The 23665-nt window shown below is 35.6% G+C and overlaps 2 long non-coding RNA genes and 1 pseudogene across 16 annotated transcripts; all 3 read right to left on the bottom strand.

Annotated features, from left to right (window-relative positions):
• Positions 1-1891: 1891 nt before the first annotated feature.
• On the bottom strand, positions 1892-23289 carry LOC103402254 (BRASSINOSTEROID INSENSITIVE 1-associated receptor kinase 1-like; annotated as a pseudogene).
• LOC139192087 (uncharacterized) lies at positions 6714-7672 on the bottom strand. Of its 2 annotated transcripts, none has more exons than XR_011575906.1 (4): positions 7531-7672; positions 7372-7440; positions 7177-7279; positions 6714-6763 (listed from the first exon to the last, which is right to left on the bottom strand). It is a non-coding gene; the product is annotated as an uncharacterized lncRNA (long non-coding RNA). The 2 variants fall into 2 exon arrangements; XR_011575905.1 differs by having other exon boundaries at positions 7177-7261.
• Positions 10593-14416, bottom strand: LOC103401773 (uncharacterized). 14 transcript variants are annotated; one of them, XR_011575893.1, is made up of 11 exons: positions 14104-14416; positions 13899-13974; positions 13639-13751; positions 13081-13154; positions 12779-12916; positions 12528-12670; positions 12289-12347; positions 11777-11840; positions 11255-11314; positions 11045-11148; positions 10593-10944 (listed from the first exon to the last, which is right to left on the bottom strand). It is a non-coding gene; the product is annotated as an uncharacterized lncRNA (long non-coding RNA). The 14 variants fall into 14 exon arrangements; XR_011575903.1 differs by having other exon boundaries at positions 12528-12675; positions 14104-14337; XR_011575892.1 differs by lacking the exon at positions 11255-11314.
• Positions 23290-23665: the final 376 nt, after the last annotated feature.

Here is a 23665-nt window from a genome sequence, read left to right as displayed (position 1 = left end):
AATTTCCCCAAAAAAAGCCTTCCATTTTCTTCCCCAAGTCATTATTTCTCAACATTGCAGAATCTAGGTTTTGTTCTTTATACTCTGTTTTGGTGAATTATGAAAAAAATTCTAGATGGGTATTTGTTGCTGTAGTGACTGATTGGTTACGGAAAAAAAAAACTAGAGAATGAGGATAATTTTGTAATTTTATGTGTTTCCATGGTGGCTTATGGTTGAAAGAGATGTTTGGTTATGCAAATTGCAATGATACAATGCACAAAAAACTCAATATTTTCTTTCATTTCCAAGCAATTGCAGTTAAGTTTAGTGTAATTTTATCATTTGATTTAATTGTGGGTATTGTGCAGTTGAGTTTGATGCTTCAATTGTTAATTTGCAATTTCACTAATTTTTATTATCCTACTTCTTAGTCCGACACTGTATCAAACGCTTCACTAAGTCAGTCCAACTTAGTTCTATTCTAAGCCAGTCAAGCTTAATCTCTGAAGCTAGTCCAGTCCGAGATAGTTTGGTGCAACAAGCGCACCTTAGGAACTTTCCCATATGACGCAATACTCCTTTAGGAATACAAAGATTCCATTAAAGTCCTTAGACCAACTCCAACCCTTGCACCCAAACCAAATATTTAGTCCATTAAAAGACGGAATTTAAGTGTATAAACAGTGAATATCACCCAACTATCAAGAGCTAAATTTCAGGATCTAAAAGTAAAATGTACTAATTGTTGTGGAATATAGTTTTAACCCTTTTTTTTAACTTTGAATTATATTATTTTAATTTAATTTGAAGAGTGTTTTAACATTAAAAAAAATTAAATTTCGACAATATTTTCAAAACTGAACATATCACACTAACTAACCAAACTTCAATGCACACTAACCAAACTTCAATATACAAACAACCAACCAAACTTTAAAACATGCACCATCAAAGTATGTATGTTCTAAAAAATTATTTTATCATTTTGACGTTGAATTTAAATTTCCGCAGTTGGATCTTTTTTACAATTAGATTTGAAAAAAAATTAAATAAATATGAACAATTAGAACAAAATCTAAAGATTGCAAAAAGGAAAAAAAAGAAAAAAAAAAGTATTTTAACCTAGACTGTTGATCACCAATGGCCCAAAAATCAAACGGCTCATAGTCCCTTAAAATGTTACCGTTTTGCGACTGGGGCCTTGCCAGTTGAGGCTTATCTGTTGCCCACATCAATAAATCATTCACCCGTTGTTTTATAAAAAAATCTAGGGACCCTAAAAATTAAGTCAGCCAAATACAACCCAAATTTGGGTTTAGCTTGGGTCAAAGCCAAACCTTTTAGGTTTAAGTCCCACCATTAGATACAACTTAATACTACGGTCTAGTTGTATTCCTCTTCACTTATGAGTGAGAGGTCTTAGGTTCGATTCTCGTCAAAGGCAAATTTGAACCATATCGATTCTAACCAAAGGTAAATTTGAACCATATTATTGCTCCTCCATTTTGAGGCATAATCAAATCCCACACCCCTTTAATGCAGATAATATTATTTATTAAAAAAAAAACAACAAAAAAGTCCCACCTTTAGGTTGAAACTCAAATATTTAGGTTTGAGTCTTTACCCTACAGTTGGTTTTAAATAAATCCTCAAAGATAGTAGAGGGATCCCCATTGTTGATACCCTAAATAGGATAGACAGAGCTCGAATTCTGGTGTTGGAATGACACAAAGTGATCTCTTAATCCTCTAATGCCTTAGTTCAAGTACTTATAAGGGTAGTGCCATAAAGTCGCACTTACAATGATCACGATGAAATTTCAAACACTATCCGTCCACAAACACCCATGCACTTGGCCTAGTGTCCTTATCCTATCTATAGGATCTATAGGAACACTAAAAAATATAGATAGTTATAAGTTCAGAATGATTATTTACTCGGCAATCTGGACTAATTTCTGGATAGATACATAAATCATCAGGAACGGGTACTTTTATGGCCCTTCCTAATTCCTGCTAGCACCATATAACTTCGTAATGCCAGTTAACTCTATAAAAATTACAACAGCACCAACTCCAATTTTGTCATCTAAAAAATACATGAGACAAAAACAAAATCGAAAACAAAGACAACATATGCAAATGTGGTATCACTGAAATACAAAATGGACCTTCTCCAGTCCTCTGAAGGCTTCTTACATGTATACAGGGGACGGAACCAACGTGCATATCATCTGGGACCGGACAACTCATCCGGAGGAATATGAGAAGTTGAGTCTACTATGATCCAATTAGTACTTTGGTGATGAATAGGGTTGAAATCTTGGCGGAACATCTCGTTCTGCCACTCTTCCCATCTTTCAGCCAAACCATCGCCTTCCAGCATCTGGACAACCTCTGACATCTTGGGCCGTTCCCCTGGGGAGTCTTGTGTGCATAGTAGAGCTACTTGGGTCAGCTGCTCCACTTGATCGTCAATATAATTTCCATTTAGATCAGCATCAACAAGTATTTCCACCCTCTGATCTTTCATTAGTCCTTTGACCTAATTGTTTTAGTTAAAATAAAAAGGAAAACGTCAGATAGTTCTACAATTTGAAACAAAAGGTGAGGGCACCAAGGAGAGTAAAAATGTGTTGTAATGTTCACAATTTGAAGGGCCGCAATTTTCTCTAGAAAATCAAACTGCATACAAAAATGTATCGTCATTCAAATATTGATATAATGCAAAGATAAGAAAAATATGCAAATAGAGAGGATAGAAAGAAGCGAGAGGCCAAGATAGGAGAATAAAGTGATGATGAGGAAATTAGGATCAACAAAAAACATATGCCAAATTTTTCAAGAAATCACAGTAACGCCAATATATTGGTAAAAGAAGCAACAACAATAGTAACAATTACCAAGGAAATGTAATAATTAACCTCTGACTGTTTTCAACATTTCGGCCAAAAAGACAAGTGATTTTTACATTAATCAAACAGGAATTTGGCAGTTGTATAAATAATAATAGGTTTTTAAATCATATTTCCAAAGAACTAACTAAAATGCATGCAGAAGTGTTCCATAGGGAATGATTAAGAATGTCATAAGAAATTAACAGTTTGAAATAAAATCGTTAAGTGTGGAGACCCATTATTTTCGTCTAAAATAAGTAGCGACATTGGTAACACGAGAAACGCCTAAATTACGGTATATTATATAACATTTCTTTAACAATCTGAGTATTGAAACTTTGATAATTTCCAAGAATTGGACTTAGGGACACAAAATAGATTGAAGCTAGAATATCGTTGAATTTCAACAACATTACGTCTCTTTAGATATAAAATATGAAAGATATCAAATGTTGTTGGGAAATAACCTTGCATATAATATTAAATTAGCTACATACACAAACAGTAGAATTTTTTCCTTGTGATCAGAACATGAGTGATACATTACGTATTTTTATATAAGTGATAAGAAATTTTATTTTTTTAAATTATTAATTTTTTAACACACATATTCCATAATTTGTATAATGATACGTGATGTATCATCCCGTGATCATATTGAAAAAAATTTTCACAAACAGAAAGACGTAAATGCATACCCAATCAAGTAACGTGACGTCATCATCACTCTCAGGCTGAGGATCAAAAGCCCTCTGACCAGTGATGAGTTCAAGAAGCATGACTCCGTATCCAAAAACATCAGTTTTCTCGGAAAACCTTCCATTTGAAAAGTACTCTGGTGCTATATGACCAATTGTGCCACGTACAGCTGTGGTAATATGTGTATCCTTGTAGTTCATGAGTTTAGCCAACCCAAAGTCTCCAACAACTGCTTCGAATTCCTCATCCAACAATATGTTTGCAGCTTTCACATCACGGTGAATAATTTTTGGATCACAGTGGTCATGTAAATAAGCAAGGCCTCTTGCAGATCCCAATGCAATGCGTTGTCTTACTGGCCAATTAAGTGCAGGTTGTCCTTCTGGACGATCTACAATAATAATTATTAATATATCCACAAACTTTTGAGAGTAGAGTTTCAAATCACAAACAACAGGTAATATGGTCTAACACATATCATGCCACCAGTCTTACCCAAAAAAGGTCATCTCGTCATTCTTTTCAAATTAAATAGAAAGAAAATCAGCAAGAAGGTAACTTAAAATGGAAGGGAAAAAAAATACATTATAGAAAATCAGTGTTGATACTCCAAACCAAATTGGTCGGGTTTTTAAATTCAAATTATCAATGTAATCCAAATAATTTTTAATATCGTGAAAACAAAAAGATTCATCAACGCAGCATACAATCTAGATGAGTACCTATTAAACGTGATGCCACACTTCCATTAGCCATATAAGGATATACAAGCAGCCTTTCTGTTGGTGTCATGCAAAAACCATGCAGACGAAGCAGATTGCGGTGGACAGCCATGCTAATCATTTTAACTTCCGTTTGGAACTGTAGCTCCCCGCCTTGGGTTCTCTTCTCTTTTAGTCTTTTTACAGCAACCAGAGTTCCATCAGCTAAGCATCCTTTATAAACCTTACCAAATCCACCTCTACCAAGAATATTTTTGTCGCTAAAGGTATCCGTCGCAACTTGTAGCTCGCGTAAAGAAAACCTTTTGAGCTGTCGTAAATGAACTTCTGGATCCTCCTCAGCTGCAAAGACAGTAGATGAGTGAAACCTGCATCCCATGCAACAACTACAACACCAACTTGATCAAGCTATATTAATCTTAATAGTTCACTAACCAGGTTCATTAAAGAAATGATCCTGTGGTTTTCTTCGTCGACAATAAGCAAATGCAATTGCAAGTGCACCAAACAGCAAAGCAACACCAACGGCAACCCCTCCAAAAATAGCCCCAGTACCAGTGCCACCCATAGTTTCCAGATACATGTTACGATTCGAGTTCGCAATTCGGTTAGGATACGGAATTCGATAGTAACCTATAGTAACATTATGTTAGAGAATACACAGACATTATCATATTCAGTTCAATTCGTAAAAAAATATACATTAAAAATATTTATAATATACATTTTACAATAATATTTATAGTTATTGTTTATTGTATTGTAAGCAATTATTTTTGTTTAATAGAATTGATTACTTGCAAGCAAATATTTGTTTACAAATAAAAAATAATTAATTCACTTAACTTTCAAATTAGAATAATATAAATATTCTCAAATACAAGTGACCATTTACCACAGTGGTGGAAATGTGTTGCGTCATTGCATGACGGCGTAGGTTCAAACTCCGTCGATGACTAACCTAACATATAATCTAATAAAATCTATCGTTTGACAAAAAAATATAAATATTTGAACTTGGGAAATTCTATGGGCCTCCGACTCTTTACATCTTCTCTAAAAAATCAACACTGTTGATCGGTGCCTCCATAAAAAAAAAATTACAATTAAACTACTGATAATGCTAGGGAGATCAAAAATATTAAACCAAATGATGTGGTTGTAGATGATTGAATTATTAATTAAGTATACATGCTTGTTTCTTAATGATGATACATCATTTGGTTCGTAAATTTGATTTAAAACTTTGGTCTCTCAACCATTTCCTTAAACTTAGTATTTTCTCTCTCTCTCTCCCTCTTCGTCTTCCCTCTGCTCGATGAAAACCAGAAGCACCGAGCTTCCCAAAATTCCAGTTTTTTCACTCCTCTGTTCCCAAAAATTATCAGTGCGTATTAATTATTGTAGATGATTATAATCACCACTGAATCGCCAAACCAAATAATGTGTCACCAATAAGAAATAAACACAATAATCGACACTTAATTAATAATTCAATCATCAACAACCGTTTAAAATTTTTGGTCTCGCTAACATTATTCTTTTATTCATTTCTTCAAACTCACAGAAATAGTACAACACATAATTAGGAGTATCCTCTCGGATCCTCAATCCATTCCTTTCCTAACTAGCATCTTCTTAGATTCTTTACAGCAGTGATTCCAACAGTAATGGTATATTATGAAAAGTTTTAACAGAAAAACACCAAAAATAAAACATTAACCATTATGAAAAGTTTTAACAGAAAAACACCAAAAATAAAACATTAACCATTACTGGACTGGATCGATATCACAAGTGTCTGTGAAACAAAACAGAGCCAATTCTCAAAATAATTTTGCGCTAATATCACAAGAACATTAGAACAGTACAAGTTGTAAAAACCTGGATGTGGTGAGGCTGGAAGTGGATTCAGACGAGGATTATTGGCAAAACTGCAAAATGAAGAATAGCAATCAGTACATCATTTAGATCGTCCGCTGGGACAGTCACCGCAGGAAAAAGGTAAAGAAAAAGAGTAAAGTTGCTTCAACAAACCTCATGGGAGTAAAAAGTTAAAAAGATCCATTGACCGGAGGACTTGGATTGTCTGCCCTCCTATTTCGGTACCTTTTCCGTGTCATACTGTTTTGTGTAGTCACGGTTAAGCTACGTTAATATTTTATATTATTTTTTTATAAAAATAATAAAACAAAAAGAAATAGTAATATAAAATGTTGACGTGGCTTAACCGTAACCACAAAAACAGGAGGGCACGGGAAGGGCACCACAAATAGTGCCCTCCTGTTTTGTGTGGTCACGGTTAAGCTACGTTAATATTTTATATTATTTTTTTATAAAAATAATAAAACAAAAAGAAATAGTAATATAAAATGTTGACGTGGCTTAACCGTAACCACAAAAACAGGAGGGCACGAAAAGGGCACCACAAATATCCCCTGTCAGATTGTTATTTGAAAGATCCCTGCATTCCATGGCAAAACTATATGTTATTTGCATTCTCTGGGGTACCGATTGGTACGTGAAACGTGACGGAACAGAGTGAAATGAGACGTTCCGTCTCATGTTTGGTTCACCTAAAACGGGTGAAACGTATTGTTTCACGGAACGAATTTTAGATGAATTTTTGTTTCCCCTTTTTCCCTGGAATGACTCGTTCCAAATCCGTGGAACACAAAATTATAATTTCTCCGTCTCATTCTTCTTCCTCCTTGTTTCCATCCGAGAGCATCTTTGCTCTCTCTCTCCATTCCGTCCCATCCTGTCCCGTTCCGTTCTCGTCTACATACCAAACAATACCTGATGGCGGAGAAATTAGTAACTTCTGTCTCTCTCTCTCCTCCCTCTTACACTGAGATGAAAGTGTATGAAACTCACAGGACTTGCAATGATTGGATGTTCCCTTCTTGTGAATCTTGAAACCAGGGATCATACTATAAATTATATGCATCCGGCACAAGGACTTTAAGGAAGAAAGTCACTCCAATGGAACAATTAATAAAAGCAAATTAGCATATCGAATAAAAAAGAAAGACGATAGATTTTATCTAACAGAAGGATGGGGGTTCATACAGGAAACGCAGTTTTGCAAGGTTGCCAAGTAAAGATCCAAGCTCACCAAGTCTGACAAACCCCCAAGCTCTTCGGGAATGTTTCCAGTCATTCATTCATTAGTTCATTCCAGTTCCCACAACCAAACACTCCCAATTTCAATAACACACAGAGACATACCTTCGACATTGGCAGCAAGCTTGTGGAGGTGAAAGAAGCGAAACAGCAGAATCAGCCAAACAGAGACAGAGGTGGAGGACGTTATCACTGTTGTGTCTGTTAGAGCTCAGGTAAGCAGCTGGCGTTGACCGATCAAAATCCGAAGAATCTCTGCATTGACCGGATTCCAGAAAATTTGGTGGCTGTTTGATTAAATTGCAGATTACGTTTGGAAAAGCATGCCGCTGCTCCTTGGAGAGAGAGGTTGAAATCTCAGATTGCTAGTTTTGGAGAAGAAAGAAAGAAAAGGTAAAAGGCTTGGGAGGAAGACGAAGGAGCTGCGGATAGAGGACCTCTCAGTCAGTTTAAGCCCTGATTTGGTACGGTGGTAATTCTGAAAAAAAATGGTATAAAAAAAAGCTGGCAGCTTTATTGTATTTGGTAAACATTCAATTTCACATTTTTTTTTTACAGTTTTGTGTGAAAAAAACCAAAAACAGGAAGCTGCAAAACCCAACTTTGAAAAATCGGTTTTTTTTTTTTCACATCTGTTTTACATAAAAGTTTACTAAACACTATAATACTGTTTTTTTTTTCAAAAGCATTTTTACAAAAAAATTTACCAAACACTCTGCTGTTTTATTTCACAGCTGCTTATTCTCACAGCACAGCAGAAACAGTTTTTTTTCAAAGCACAGCAATACCAAACCAAAGTCGCAACCCACCAGGTCGGAAGTTTCGTTTCTTCTTTTGTTTATATTTATTTTTTACTTTTCAGCTGATTCCTGAAATTGCTATGCAACTCCTCACTCAAAATGAGATTTCTGGTTTAATCCACTATAAATTGTTTTAAAGAAAAATTAATAAAAATGGTTTGAAAACTTTGAGTTTTAATGATAATGACAAAATAATGGGTAAAATGAATAGTACCAGGATTAACTTTTTATTGTAAAAATATGATTTTTCGTTAAAGTGAACAGTACTATAAACTTTTCATTAAAGTTCCCTTATTTTAATCATTTCATGAAAAAACAAAATTACACTCAATTTTTATCAAATTATTATGGCCCATTTTTTATTAAATTGAGGTTATTTTGTTATTTGCTCCTTATTTAATGGATATTTTTAACATAATGATCAAAATGATTGATAATTAACAAACTCATGAATCACTTCTGGCAATTTTAAATTTCAGGAATCAAAGTGAGAAGTTATGCTAATTTCAGAGACCATTTTGGCTAATTTCAAAACAGAAAAGTAAAAACTAAAAATTAAAAATTAAAAACAAAATAATTATCAAACGACTTTTAATTAATAACTCATTTAGTTGACCAAGGGTTGCAAAGAGTCGAAGTCTAACTTTGATTAGAAATAATAAACCATGACATGAGCTATAATATAAACCATGACATAAGCTATAGCCAATAGTGAAGCTATTGTAGAACCAAGATCCTCGTCGAATCCATTCCCTAGTGATCTTGCAATCTTGTTCGTTTATCGTATATCGTGCGGTTAGAAATCATTTAAAATTTAAAATTTAAAATTCGAATGTAAATAGTACCTAACGAAAACTGACCGCATGATATACGATGAACGGATAGAATTGCGGGATCCCTAGGGAATGGATCCTGCGAGGATCCCGGTTCGCTATGAGGCAATACACTTATAGGAATTCAAAGATTCCATTAAAGTCCTTAGACCAACTCCAACCCTTACACCCAAACCAAAATATTTAGGGGGTGTAATCAATTTGAATTTTAGAGGATTTTAATGGATTTTGTTTAGGTGACAAATTTTAAAGGATTTTAATGGACTCTACAATTCCATATGGATTTTGACAGATTTATGTGGATTTCTCTTATAGATTTGTATGGATTTGTATGGATTCTTTCTTGGATTTCCTAGGATTTTAAAAAAATTTAGAAATCACATACAATGCCGTCAGATCATTTTTAATGAAACTCTGTGGCTGAGATTAACCTCTCCAACTCTCTGCAATTGAAACCCTAATTGTTATGTGTATTCTACTACACTGTCTGAAATCACGATCCTCAATCCAAGGACTAGTTAATTGCATATTTTCATACCGTAGTAATAGCACAAATTAATAATGTTTAGAATGTATACAGGTTGGATGAATTGATCCAACCCAAGCCAAATAATACGTGTTTCGAGAGTGACGTTGATTGGTTTTAATAATAAATGGTGACATTTCAAAGGCACCAAAGCAAAATTGAACAAGGTGTATTCTGTAAATAAAAGTACAACAGAGATAGGAAGTAGTTGAAGGGAAAGGAAGAGTCAGCAAGGGAATTTACGTGAGATGTTTGGGTAGTCGGTGAAGAAAGAAAAAAATAAGTTGGTGGTGCTGGGACATCTTCTCATGCTTGCAAAGATTTCACGACCAGCCATAGAAGTCCAAGTCGGCTGAGTTCACAGTAGGTCCTCTCAAATGGAGAAGACTGTTCCTCTGGTGTGAAAAGAAATTTGAGGGGTAAGGGTTGGATAACATTTGGTATTTATACCACAAACCCTCAAATCCATTAAAATCCATCACTCATCAAAATCCTAGCAAATCCTTGGTAATTTCACTACACCTAGACATCTGCAGACTCATTTAAAATCCTAATCGACTATCCTTGGATTTTGATGTATTCTTTAAAATCCTATAAAATCCTAATTTGACTACACTATGATTTCAAAATCTTTTAAAATCCTAATTGAATGCACTTAGATTTTAAAATCCATCAAAATGCTATCAAATCCTAATTTGACTACACACCCCTTTAAAAGACCATTAAAAAGACGGAATTTAAGTCTATGAACAGTGAATATCACCCAAATACCAAGACCTAAATTTCAGGACCTAAAATGCTAATTGTTGTGGAATATAGTTTTAACCCTAATTTTTTTGGTGGGATTTTTTTTAATTTTTTTTGTACTTTTGAATTATATTATTTTAATTTAATTTGACGAGTATTTTGACATTAAATGATTAAATTTCGACAAAATTTTCAAAACCGAACAAATCACACCAACCAACCAAACTTCAATACACACACCATCCAAATGTAAAGTGGATATGTTCTAAAAAATTATTTTATTATTTTGACATTTAATTTAAATTTCAGCAGTTGGATTTTTTTTACAATTAGATTTGAAAAAAAAAATATGAACAATCAGATCAAAATCTAAAGATTGCAAAACAAAAAAAGATTTTAACCTAGACCGTTGATCACCAATGGCCCAAAAACCAATGGCCCAAAAATAAAACGGCTCGTAGTCCCTTAAAATGTTACCGTTTTGCAACTGGTACCCTGCCAGCTGAGGGGTCCATCTGTCGGCCACTTTAGTAAATCACAAGCAGTGAAGCCCGCGCAATGCTGCGGGATTCAAAACTGTCTGGTTGCACTGATGTGATGCGTCCCACAATATCTTGCAATTTGGCAATCCAATATTATAAGATTATAGGATGAAAAAATGTTGGCAAACAAAAATGGCATATAGATGTAGATTTATAAATGTGTTTAATTACCTATGAGAATTTCAACTTTATCTACGTGAGATAACAATTCATTGTAATCCACTAAATAAAAGTGATGCTCATGAATGTATGGAGGTCCTTCTGTTATTTGTTTACTGGAAAGCCAAAGCGTTGTTAGTAGATGATGTTAAATATTTTGTAGATGCAATAAAAAGAATTCCTCTCAAGGTAATTACAAATTCTCACTCTCCCAAATCTTACCTTTTCGAATGCTTAGAGAATTACGCATTCAATAAACCCATAAAAATTAAAAACTCTAACCTACAAAAGTAAATAAAACAATATACAATCAAATTACAGGAATATAGACAAAGTACCAGTTACATCTCTAATCTTTTATAAGGGGTCTTTTCCACATAACAGCGTCAACCAAAGATCAGAGCATACAAATAAACGATATTAAACTTTTCAACCAACAAAACCAAATATTCAATCAATTCAACCTACATATTAAATATTGTTCTCAACCCCTGTTGAAGAAAGGATAATACAGAGAACTGACTAAGTGAATATTATAGTCAATATCCTGCAAATTTGCACATTAATATAGATGTGATTTAACTGATCAAATGTGATTTAATTTTGTATTTCAATCTGAACAAAGGCCACCTTTCAGACATAGTTCAACATAAATCAACGCGGAAAAATATTAAGAATTAAATTAATCAAATACAAAAATAGTTGTAGGTCGTGGGATATCACTTTGGGATTTTCGTGGTTTACCTTTTCTTTAAAAATAAGTCAATGCTTGATCATCTAGTCCTCCAACCTTCTGTTTCTCAATCTTCTGCAAGATGATTCAAATCAGAACCATTAAATTTCAGAAGAAACAAAATTAGAGGAAAAAGTGGTGCTTCCTACTTCAAACAATGAAAATGCGAATATTTGATCCCAATTATCCTTGAGTGACCTAAAAGAAGGCTGGCCGCTAGGACTGCTTACTTGAGCTCAACTGAAGTTCAATGGGGTCAGAGACGGAAATAGAACCCAAGGAGGAGAAAGAACGGTCAAAGCCAAATTTATACAACTAATTACCATTCAATCATATTAGGGGAAAATAATTAAACTATACAATAACAACAATTAAATCTTAGGAATGACAAAATTTTCTGTAGTTCAAAAAACCCATATGGAAACGTGTAAACAGTTCTCAAGGGAAATTACAAAATCATATTGAAAACCCCTCTCGAAGCACATTAATAATCTAACTAATGAATGTGATTCGAGAAACAAACCTTGTTCAAGTGCAATCTACATATTTTACAGCAATAATCTGACCATTTGGCAAGTGGCCCTGAAGTAATGAATCAGTATTACTATTAGGCTTTCATGCTTTATAAAAAAAAAAAAAAAAAAAAAAAAAAAAAAAAAAAAAAAAAACAGTAGACATAAGAAACAGAACAAAATTACTGTATAATGCTTAGAAGAAATCATTCAATTGTAAAATGTGTAAGACTTCTGAATTGGGATTCACCTAATAAACAATGCCAAAACCCCCTTGGCCGAGTTTGTTAATGGGTGAGAAGTTATCTGTGGCTGCTATTATGGTGCTCAGACCGAAATATTGCAACTCGGGGTGTCTCCTCGCTTCTTCAAGTTCATCTCTCTCCGTATAGTCTGTGCTATCACATGAACCAATTGTAGACATTCATTAAGATGAAATTGCATTGCTTTTATTTAGATCAAACCGTTAAACAATTCAGAGGGGATGACTACTTCTCATACCTTTTGTTTTACTCTTTTTCTTATGCCGCTAGCAGGCAAACACAATGATTAATACCCATGCTAGCAGTACCGAAACTATTGGAATAGCCAGAGCACCCCTCCGTCTCAAAAAACCTTTTGATTTGCTGGTATGCTTAGCTACACATTCAAGTCGGACAAAGGATTAGGAAACCATGAAAAACAGAAAATCCCAAAAAAAAATCAATAAGTAACCTACTTAATATATTAATGTAGGCAAATGTGAATTTGAATGGCTTAAAACTCAAAAATTGTGAAATTTTATACAAAAGTTTCGATCAGACCTTATTTCAAAAACATTCCTCTATTTTTCCTGAGGCTGCGGAACAACTCCTCCACCAAAACTGATTTATAGCATCTGTTTCAAGCCTAATCATTATGAGTCAATTTGGAGATTTGCTAAAAGATCTCAAAAATTAAATGAATAATTCAAATAAAAAAAAATCATATCAAAAGAACCCATAACTTTAAAAGAAAAACTGTCCTGAACCCTGCAAATTTAAATGAAGAATTCTAAAATGTCTGTGCATGTTGATTTTCCAAGGGTGGCAGAGGAAATTGTACAGCAGACTAACAATTCTTCATATGTTTGAAGAAAAATCTACATGCATGCGACATCTACAAAGGTTTCTAAGCTTACCCAGGGGCCCAAATACAACATAATTAATAAAACTTCAAAAACTCCCACACAAATTCATTCATCAAACCCCCAAAAAAATTTAAAAAAAAACCACAAACGAAAAGCAAAAAAACGCAGAAAATTTTTATCAACACGACGACTAAAGACACCCAAAAAAACCAAATTGAAAAATCATGGGGGCGAGTATCAACCAAGAACTCACCCAAATAGAATCCAATGAGGAGAATGAATCACCGGGAGATAAGGAGAGCGGCAAGCCAAGGACGTACAGCGAGTCAAACGTGTGGAGGCGGCGTTCATGTCATGGTCGAGCAGCTCGAATCGGCAAGGAAGTTGCCGCAAGGTTGATGGTGAAGAAATAACGGAGGAAGCACGGAGGAAAATTGTGATTTTGAATGGATTATTGTGATGCATGTGGCATTTAAAACCTTAAGAAAAGATTAGGGGTTCTTAATTTCTTACCCAAATCCACAAACTTGAATCAAATCTTTGCAACCCAGCTTGAAATCCCTTTGAAATGACCTACACGAACACAGATCTTACATGCAGAGCATTTTAGATGAAGTTGTGAGAAGGGTTGATGGGAATTAAGGAAACAACCAAATTCCAATCAAAGTTTAGACATGCATTCAGAAACTCACACCCATAAAAACGTTTCAAAGCTTACCGATGATGTTGGGGTGGAACCGTGAAAGTGAAGGGGAAAGAAGAGGCGGTCGGATTCGCGTTGTGGTTTATGGATTGGCAGCAGTAGAAGAATTATGCGGTGGGCGAGGAAACAGCCAAATGGTGAGGGAAAAATAACAAAGAAGGCTCCGGAATTTCCACGCGTCGCGAAACTGTTAAGCATTTGACAGCAAAGCAATAGGGGCAAGGCTATAATAATAGACAAATAAGCGAGGACAAAATCGAAAATCCACTGTACTATGAATAGTGATTCAGGCGTTTTTCTCTTTTAGTATATAATATAATTTGCCCATTGCTTTTCAAAAACAAAAAAAGTAGGGCCCCCAAAAATTTGGGTCAGCCAAATACAAACCCAAATGTGGGTTTAGCTTGGGTCAAAAGCCAAACTTTTTAGGTTTATGTGCAACCATTAGATGCCACTTAGTACTACGGTTTAGTGGTATTACTTCTTCACATATAAGTGAGAGGTATTTAGGTTCGATTCTCGCCAAAAGAAAATTTGAACAATATTATTGCTAGTCCACTGTAAGGCTTAACCTAATCTCCCACCCTTTTCGTGTAGAAAATATTTGTTGTTCAAAAAAACAAAAAAGTCCCGCAATTAGATTGCATTTTTATTTTGTTTAAACTCAAATGTTTAGGTTTGGGTCTTACCCTATAGTTGGTCTTAAATAAATCCTCAAAGATAGTAGAGGGATCCCCATTGGCGATACTTTAAAGAGATTAGACAAAGCTCGAATTCTTGTGTTGGAATGACACAAAGTGATCTCTTGATCCCCTAATGCCTTAGTTCAAGTACCTATAAGGGTAGTGCCACAAAGTCACACTTGCAATGATCACAATGAAATTTCAAACACTATCTATCCACAAACACCCATGCACTTGACCTAGTGTCCTTATCGTAACTATAGGATCTATAGGAACACTAAAAAAATATAGAGAGTTATAAGTTCAGAATGATTATTTACTCGACAATCTGAACTAATTTCTGGATAGATACATAAATCATCAGGAACGAGTACTTTTATGGCCCTTCCTAATTCATGCTAGCACCATATAACTTCGTAATGCCAGTTAACCCTATAAAAATTAAAACAACGCCAGCTCCATTTTTGTGATCTAAAAAATACATGAGACAAAAACAAAATAAAAAACAAAGACAAAACATATGCACAAGTGTGGTATGACTGAAATACAAAATGGATCTTCTCTAGTCCTCTGAAGGCTTCTTACATGTATACAGGGAACGGAACCAATGTGCATATCATTTGGGACCGGACTGTTGAATTGTAATCTTGCCAAAGCCAAAGCCAACTCGACCAATAATACTTTTGATCCTCCTCTACCAAAAGCCAAAGCTAAGCATCCTTTATAAACCTTACCAAAGCCACCTCTACCAATAATATTTTTGTTGCTAAAGGTATCCGCAACTTGTAGCTCGCGCAAAGAAAACCTTTTGAGCTGTCGTAAATGAACTTCTTGATCCTCCTCAGCTGCAAAGACAGTAGATGAGTGAAACCTGCATCCCATTCAACAACTACAACACCAACTTGATCAAGCTATATTACTCTTATAGTTCACTAACCAGGTTCATCAAATAAATGATCCTGTGATTTTCTTCGTCGCCAATAAGCAAGTGCAATTGCAGGAGCAGCAAACAGCAAAGCAGCACCAGCAACAGCCGCAGTATTAGTGGCACGGTGCGAGTTCGTAATTCTGTTCGGGTACGGAATTCGGTTGTAACCTATAGTACTATTCGTTAGTGTGTACACATAGACAATATGATATTTAGCTCGATTCGTTCTCAATTCGTTAAAAAATATAAATTAAAAAAAATTATAATATATATACATTTTAATTATAGTTATTGTTTATTGTAAGCAATTATTTTTAATAGAATTGATTATTTGTAAGCAATTATTTGTTACAAATAAAAAACAATTAATTCTGTTAAATTTCTAATCAGAATAATATAAATATTGTCAAATTAATATGGAACTTGGGAAATGCTATGGGTCACCGACTGTTTACATCTTCTATAAAAAATATCAACACTGCAGATGGGTCCCTCCACTAACATAATAAGAAAAGAGTGCTGATAGATCCATGGATAAAGTACAAAAAACTATCTCAATTATTGGTGTCACGACACTTTCATATCTCATCTTTTAAAATTGACAATGTCATACCTCATCTTACGAATTTATGCCAATGTTATACCTTCCGTTAGGGTTTGCGTGAATTTCTCAGGTAAATGCTTACGTGACTTGATCCGAGACCCATTTTCTATTAAAAAGTTAATAAAAAATTATTAAAAACTAAAACAAATTATTTAATATTATTTAAATATTAAAATAATAAAGAAAAGTAAAGAAAAAAAGAAAAAAACCTCAAGTCAGTTCGTCCTTCCCACCCGTCTCTCTCTCCCCATCTTCCTGCAACCCAGTTCTCCCCCCCCCCCTAACAACAAACTCAGAAAGAAGATGGAGGAAGAAGAAGAAGAAGGAAAAAAAAAAAAAACCCCCCACCACAAACCCAACCCCCTGCAACCCAAAAAAAGGAGGAGGAGGAAGAAGAAAAAGAAAAAAAAAAACAAAAAAAACCTAACCCAACCCAGTCCCCCCCCTCCCCAAAAAAAAACCTAGAAAGAAGGAGGAAGAAGAAGAAGAAGAAAAGAAACCCAGTTCGTCCGTCCCCCCTGCACCCACCCTCTTCCCTCCACACCCATTCCCCCTATTTTCTTCGCGCCCAGGTTCTCAACCTTCGGAATCGGCCTGGCGAAGGCTTCCCGATTCCACCTCAACGGGATATGGTTTTTTTTTTCTGGGTTTTTTTGTTTTAAGAAATCCAATTCGTCTGTCCCCCCTGCACCCACCCTCTTCCCTCCACACCCATTCCCCCCATTTTCTTTGCGCCCAGGTTCTCAACCTTCGGAATCGGCCTGGCGAAGGCATACTTGACGACGGCTATTGATCTGGCAGTCTCGATCGAAGAATTCTTCAATGCGCCTATCGTCTCTAGTCGCTGGAAAGCAACTTAAGAGGATCCAATAGTAGTCCGTTTTGGACAGCTATGGAGATTATATGATCTAGTCGCAGAGAAGGGTCTAGATTACCCGGTTCCAATACTTGGTACCCAAACAGAGTTTGGTAAACCCATAACTCTTTTGGGCGGGATCTCTGGACAACAGTTCCTTGTGTTCGCTGCAGGTCTGATTCCACCTCAACGGGATATTATTATTTTTTTCTGGGTTTTTTTGTTTTTTGTTTTAAGAAACCCAGTTCGTCCGTCCCCCCTGCACCCACCCTCTTCCCTCCACACCCATTCCCCCCATTTTCTTCGCGCCCAGGTTCTCAACCTTCGGAATCGGCCTGGCGAAGGCTTCCCGATTCCACCTCAACGGGATATGGTTTTTTTTCTTCTGGGTTTTTTTGTTTTTTTTTGGGTTGCAGGTAATGGGTGCGAGGTTGGGTGCGAAGGTGGGGTGGTTGGGTGTGGAGAGTGGGTGCGGGGAGAAGAGGGGGTGGGGAGGGGGAAGACAAATTGGTTTTTTATTTTTTCTCTCTTCTTTTTTCTGGGTTGGAGTTGTAGGAAGGGGGAAGAAGAGAGAGAAGGGGGGAGGGGATGAACTGACTGAGTGTTTGTTTGGTTTTTTTTTTTTTAATATTTAAAAAATATTAAATATTTTTTTTTAGTTTTTAATAATTTTTTAATAGAAAATTGCCCCAAGATCAAGTCACGTCAGCATTTAACTGAGAAATGCACGCCAACCTAACGGAATGTATAACATGGACACAAATTCATAAGATGAGGTATGACATTATCAATTTTAAAAGATGAGGTATGAAAGTGTCGTGACACCAATAGTTGAAGTAATTTTTTGTACTTTACTCTAGATCCATTATATTGAAAATTTTATCCTTGTGATCGTAACACAAGTGATACATCACGTGTTATTATATAAATTGTGGAAAATTTTATTTTTTATGTTATTAATAATTTTTAACATAAGAATCTCACCACTTGTACAAACACGTGATCTCTCCACCCTTTACAAATCTCTCTAACAGTCCAAATTGAACAAATCTAGAAATTAACTTATCTGGTGAAAAATAAAAAAAAAGGTGAAAATTTACAAACTTGAAATACACAGTCATTGTTTTGTTGGAGAGTTGTAGATTGCAAGAGATCTGCTACCTCAATTCAACAAATTTTGTTCGAATCAAAAGAATTAAATCCAAAAAGTGAAAGTAATATTTTCTCTCTTCCTCTCCCTCTTCGTCTTCTCTCTGCCCGATGAAAACCAGAAGCACCGAGCTTCCCAAAATTCCAGTTGTTTCGCTCCTCTCTTTCCAAAAATTACAGGTGCGTTTTCTTTTCTGTAATCTGATTAGAAATTATCAGATATGATTAGATGAACCACTGAATTCACCACCGAATCGCTAAAGTAATGGTACGTCCGTACCGATACAGAATCCGGACACTATTTCACCGAATCCGGCACCTAATATGAACCACCAGAGTTAAAAGGGAAGGGTTATTTGCACAACATGAACCAGAACGAGATGAAAAATCCTTAAAAGTCGGATGTTATATGATGAACTCCCTCTCACATGTCATTGTTTTAATTCATTTCTTCAAACTCATAGGAATTTAGGAGTATCCTCTCGGATCCTCAATCCATTCCTTTCCTAACTACCATCTTCTTAGAATCTTTACAGCAGTGATTCCAACAATAATGTTGTACTATGAAAAAAATTTAACAGAAAAACACCAAGAAAAAACATTAACTACCAATGGACTGGAGTCGATATCACAAGTGTCTGTGAAACAAAACAGAGCCAGCTGGAAAGTAATAAGTTTAGGATTTGAGGTCAGCCCGTTAAAATTAGGATTTGTTAGAGATTAAGGTTATAATTTATTATAAATAGGATGCATGTTATTTTCTTTAGAACAAGTGTGTCACAATGTAGTGTTTTTAAATTTTGCAACCGTTTTGCCATTCTTATTTGTGTAATAATATTCTTATTTTGTAGTCTAGTACTCTGATATTCAACTGTTCTCAAAATAAATTTGAGTTAATATCACAAGAACAGTATAAGTTGTAAAAACCTGGAGAACTTGGTGGGGTTGGAGAAACGGGAGGAGGTGGATTCAGACGAGGATTATTGGAAAAACTACAAAATGAATAATAGCAGTCAGTACATCATTTAGATCGTCCGCTGGGACAGCCACCGCAGGAAAAAAGGTAAAGAAAAAAAAAGTAAAGTGGGTTCAACAAACCTGACGGGAGTAAAAAGTGAAAAAGATCCATTGACTGGAATATCCCCTGTCAGATTGTTATTTGAAAGATCCCTGCATTCCATGGCAAAACTATATGTTATTTGCATTCTCTGATGGCGGAGAAATTAGCAACTTCCCTCTCCTCCCTCTTACTGAGATGAAAGTGTACGAAACTCACAGGACTTGCAATGATTGAATGTTAGTCAGAGTCACGGGAATACGCCCTGACAAGCTGTTGTTGTATGGGCGCCTATTTCGTGGAAAAGAAAGTGCTAATTAAATCACAAATAATCGCAACAACAACAGATATTAAAGGGGACGAAAACACCCCAACTTCTCTTTCTCTGTCTCGCAACCAGCCACACTGTCCATTCACTCAAAATTCCAAAAATCTTAAAACCTCATTTCCTCCAGCCAAAAAATCGCGATGACCCTTCATTCGTGGAAATTTTCTTCGGAAAATTTGCAACGAAACCCCGCCGCTCCCAATTCGAGAACTCCTCACTCTAACTCCGAATATTAACAAGGTCTCTCTCTCGCATATAATTTTAAATTTTTGGAATTTATCTTCAAAGAATGAATTTTTAATTTCAAATCAAACTTCAAGTTTTTTATTTTTTGGGGACTGTGGGATTAATTTTTGCAACAGAGGCCGGAAGACTGAAGATCGCATTTTGGATTGTGATTTCGCAGACTTTGTCGAGTTGCAGCCTGAGGTGTGATTTAACAGCTGAAATTCCCAAGCTTTTTGATTAATCTTAAACCAGATTACTTAATTATTGTTAGACTATTTATTAGATATTTGGCTTCTACATAATTTACAAAAACCATAACTGGCAGATGGTTTTATACTTGACCGAATTGTTAATATTATTTCATGACGAGGCTGAAAAAGCTGGGGTGTTCCATTTGCTTCCAGTACATTCTTCCAACCCAGTTCCAGTTCTCTCGCCAGTTTTCAAGAAGCACAGCGTGAGTTCCTCTTCTTTTTCTTAATCACAGAGTATTCAATTAGCGTGTGTGATTGTATTGTTAACATAAAGTACCTCTTTAAATTTCTACTGACCAATTGCAGGTAGATGGTATGCTCACAGAACTTGCCTGCTTGCTTCTTCAGATGCCTTTCGTGCAATGTTTGCTGGTGATATGATTTTCCAATTTCCCCTTTGCAGCATTTTCTTTTTGGTTTTTGTAGTGTATGCACTGTTGTGCTTGGCTCATATACTTATGAGTTGGCAACAATTTTGATAGTGTAACTTTCTGAGTGCTACAGGGAAATGGCAGTAACCACTTTGTGTTTGGCTTTCGGTTATGGCATGGATGTCTTGTTTCAAGAGAAGACATGGTGACTACCACAAGCAAAGTTGGAAGCAAGACTTGACTTTATGGTTGCTTGCACACAATTGTGCATGTTTTATTGTGCATGTTTTATTTTATATGTATTAAATGACAAATGGAGAAAAGTTGTACTTTATAGACTAGGTATAGACTTTGATGCATGCTAGGTAGGCTAGGTGATAATTATGTCATGTGAACTTAAGACTTTTGGGTCTTGTTTGTTGGCATAGTTGCTAGTGTATGCGTATAACTAGATGCAATATTTGTGCATTTAGAAATGCATTTGAGAGAGCATCCGAAGGAGAACACAAAGGAGAGAAAATATAGAGTGAGAGTGAGAAACTCTTGGAGAGAGTGAGGCTCTTAGTAAAATTCTGTGAGGGTACAAAGGATTGGGGTTTGGGTTATGTTAATTTAACTCAAGTGTATCTTGTACTAGTTATTCTCATAGTGAAGAGCAATATCTCTTGGAGGACGTAGGCAGATTTTTGCCGAACCTCGTAAATTTCTCAGTGTATTTATTTCTTGTAATTTAAACTGTTCAACTGTGGGTCTGTAGTTTGGTGAGACAATCTGAATCTCACTTCTGCACTGACGAACGACCAAGGCACAACATGCACTACAAAAGTAACACAATGGGAGTAGGTTTAGAGCTTAAAGAAATTTCAACATGTAATGAGAAGTGAGGGTTTTTGCTTAACCACTTTTATTTACTGGTTTTTTATTCGAATTTATAGCACCGAGGATATAGGTGAACGGTGAAGCAATTTGGTTGGGTACATGCATCTTCAACATGTTGTGACAATTATACTAAATGATTTTTCAATTTTTTTGTTTTGTTTTGTTGGAGATTGAAGATGTAAGTGTACTAAATTGGAAGCTCAAGTATTGAACAACATGATTTACTTCATTTGTTAGTTGGTAAAGACTTCGTCTCTCATCTAAACCCATTGTATTTCTTCGGCTTTTTTTCTTGGTGAGAATTGGAATTTTTATTTATCTTTCGAAACTCTAAACTGGTTGTCCTTCTCATATGAAAAATGAGCATTTTTATAAGCCAATTAAAGGCTCATATGATTCAGAAGCCTAACCAATGAATTTATCTTGAACAGATTACTTGAGGAAAAATGTACATCCTCATCTACAGAAAAACAAAGAAGAAAGAAGAGTGAAGTACTGAATGTAGAAAAGTTGGGACAAGGAAAATGAATATATTTTTATATGATTGTATTTGTATGAACAACTTAATCCACAACTTTTTCTATGTAATGTATTCTTCAAATACCTATCTTTTGTTCATTATTACACGTAAGGATGCAAATAGACTTTGGTATGGATGTAGACAAATTTTAATATGTGATATATCCTACATTTATATATATATCTTTTTCCCTTATTGAATATGAGGATGTAAATAGATATTTCTTTGATATGGATATAATTAGATTTTAATATATTTGCATACGTTTAACAAAGTTTTAAAACTCGCGACATCGCGCGGGTTCTATCGCTAGTATATTTATGTAAATATTCCGATGTTAAGGCCCCTTACTGTTCAGGACCCACTCCTAGAAAAAGTCAAAACTCAAGCTACATGCCTTGACCACAATATTGGGTTGAGCCGAACAGCATAATTAGCATATCAAATAAAAAAAGAAAGACGATAGATTTTATCTAACAAAGGGATGGGGGTTCATACAGGAAACGCAGTTTTGCAAGGTTGCCAAGTAAAGATCCAAGCTCACCAAGTCTGACAAACCCCCAATCTCTTCGGGAATGTTTCCAGTTATGCTATTATTGGAAAGTTCCCTGTCAAGAAAGTGTGTTTCAATAATGTCAAATGCAGTTGTGAAATTCATCAGTCATGTATCAATACCAATTTCAATTCGAATGCATAGTGATGGAACAGTTGGATAAGACCCGAACAAAAAATCAGAGCGAAAAACATGCTTACAAGTACTGCAACTTGGAAAGCACACCAAGCTGTGCCACCAGATGACCAGAGAGATTGGCATTGGCAAGATCACTGGGTGGAGCAAAAATGTTAAAAACTTCCCGTAATGCTATTTCCGCTGTTACAAGTGAATTGAACTGAACTGAATCGAATCGAATTGAATTGAACTGAATTGAAAAGGAGGTGTTTGTTGGGTTTGCTTACACCACAGTAACCCTGTTTTTGCTATTACAAGTGACATGAAGCCAGGTGCAGGGATTGTAGAGAGCCGGATCCCAACTCTGCAGAACATTGTTTGGATCAGCTAGATTGGTCTTCAACGCGTTCAATGCGTCACCTGTCAAATCCAATCATTCATTCATTCATTCGTTAGTTCATTCCAATTCCCGCAACCAAACACACCCAAATTCAAAAACACAGAGACACAGACATACCTTCTATGTTGGCAGCGAGCTTATGGAGGTTCCAAACAGCAGAATCAGCCAAACAGAAACAGGGGCGGAGGACGTCATCACTGTTGGGCCCGTTGGTGCTCAGGTGAGCAGCTGGCGTTGACCGATCAAAATCCGAAGCATCTCTGCGTTGACCGGATTAGAGAAAATTCGGTGGCTGTTTGATTAAATTGCAGATTGAGTTTGGAAAAGCATGCCGCTGCTTCTTAGAGAGAGAGAGGTTGAAATCTCAGCTTGCTAGTTTTGGAGAAGAAAGAAAGAAAGGTAAAAGGTTTGGGAGGAAGACGAAGGAGCTGCGGATGGAGGACTCTCAATCAGTCAAAGTCGCAGCCCACAGCGTCGGAAGTTTCGTTTCTTCTTTTGTTTATATTTATTTTTTACTTTTTAGCTGATATCTGAAATTGTTATGCAATTCCTCACTTTGTTTTGAGATTTCTGATTTTATTCAACATGATCATTTCGTAAAAAAAAAAAAAAATTATCTTCAATTTTTGTCAAATTATTACGGTCCATTA

The sequence above is a fragment of the Malus domestica genome, chromosome 15 (assembly GCF_042453785.1).
Source record: "Malus domestica chromosome 15, GDT2T_hap1".
Classification (NCBI taxonomy): domain Eukaryota; kingdom Viridiplantae; phylum Streptophyta; class Magnoliopsida; order Rosales; family Rosaceae; genus Malus; species Malus domestica.
Note: the sequence above shows the minus strand (reverse complement) of the source record. Positions and strands in the feature narration are given on the sequence as shown.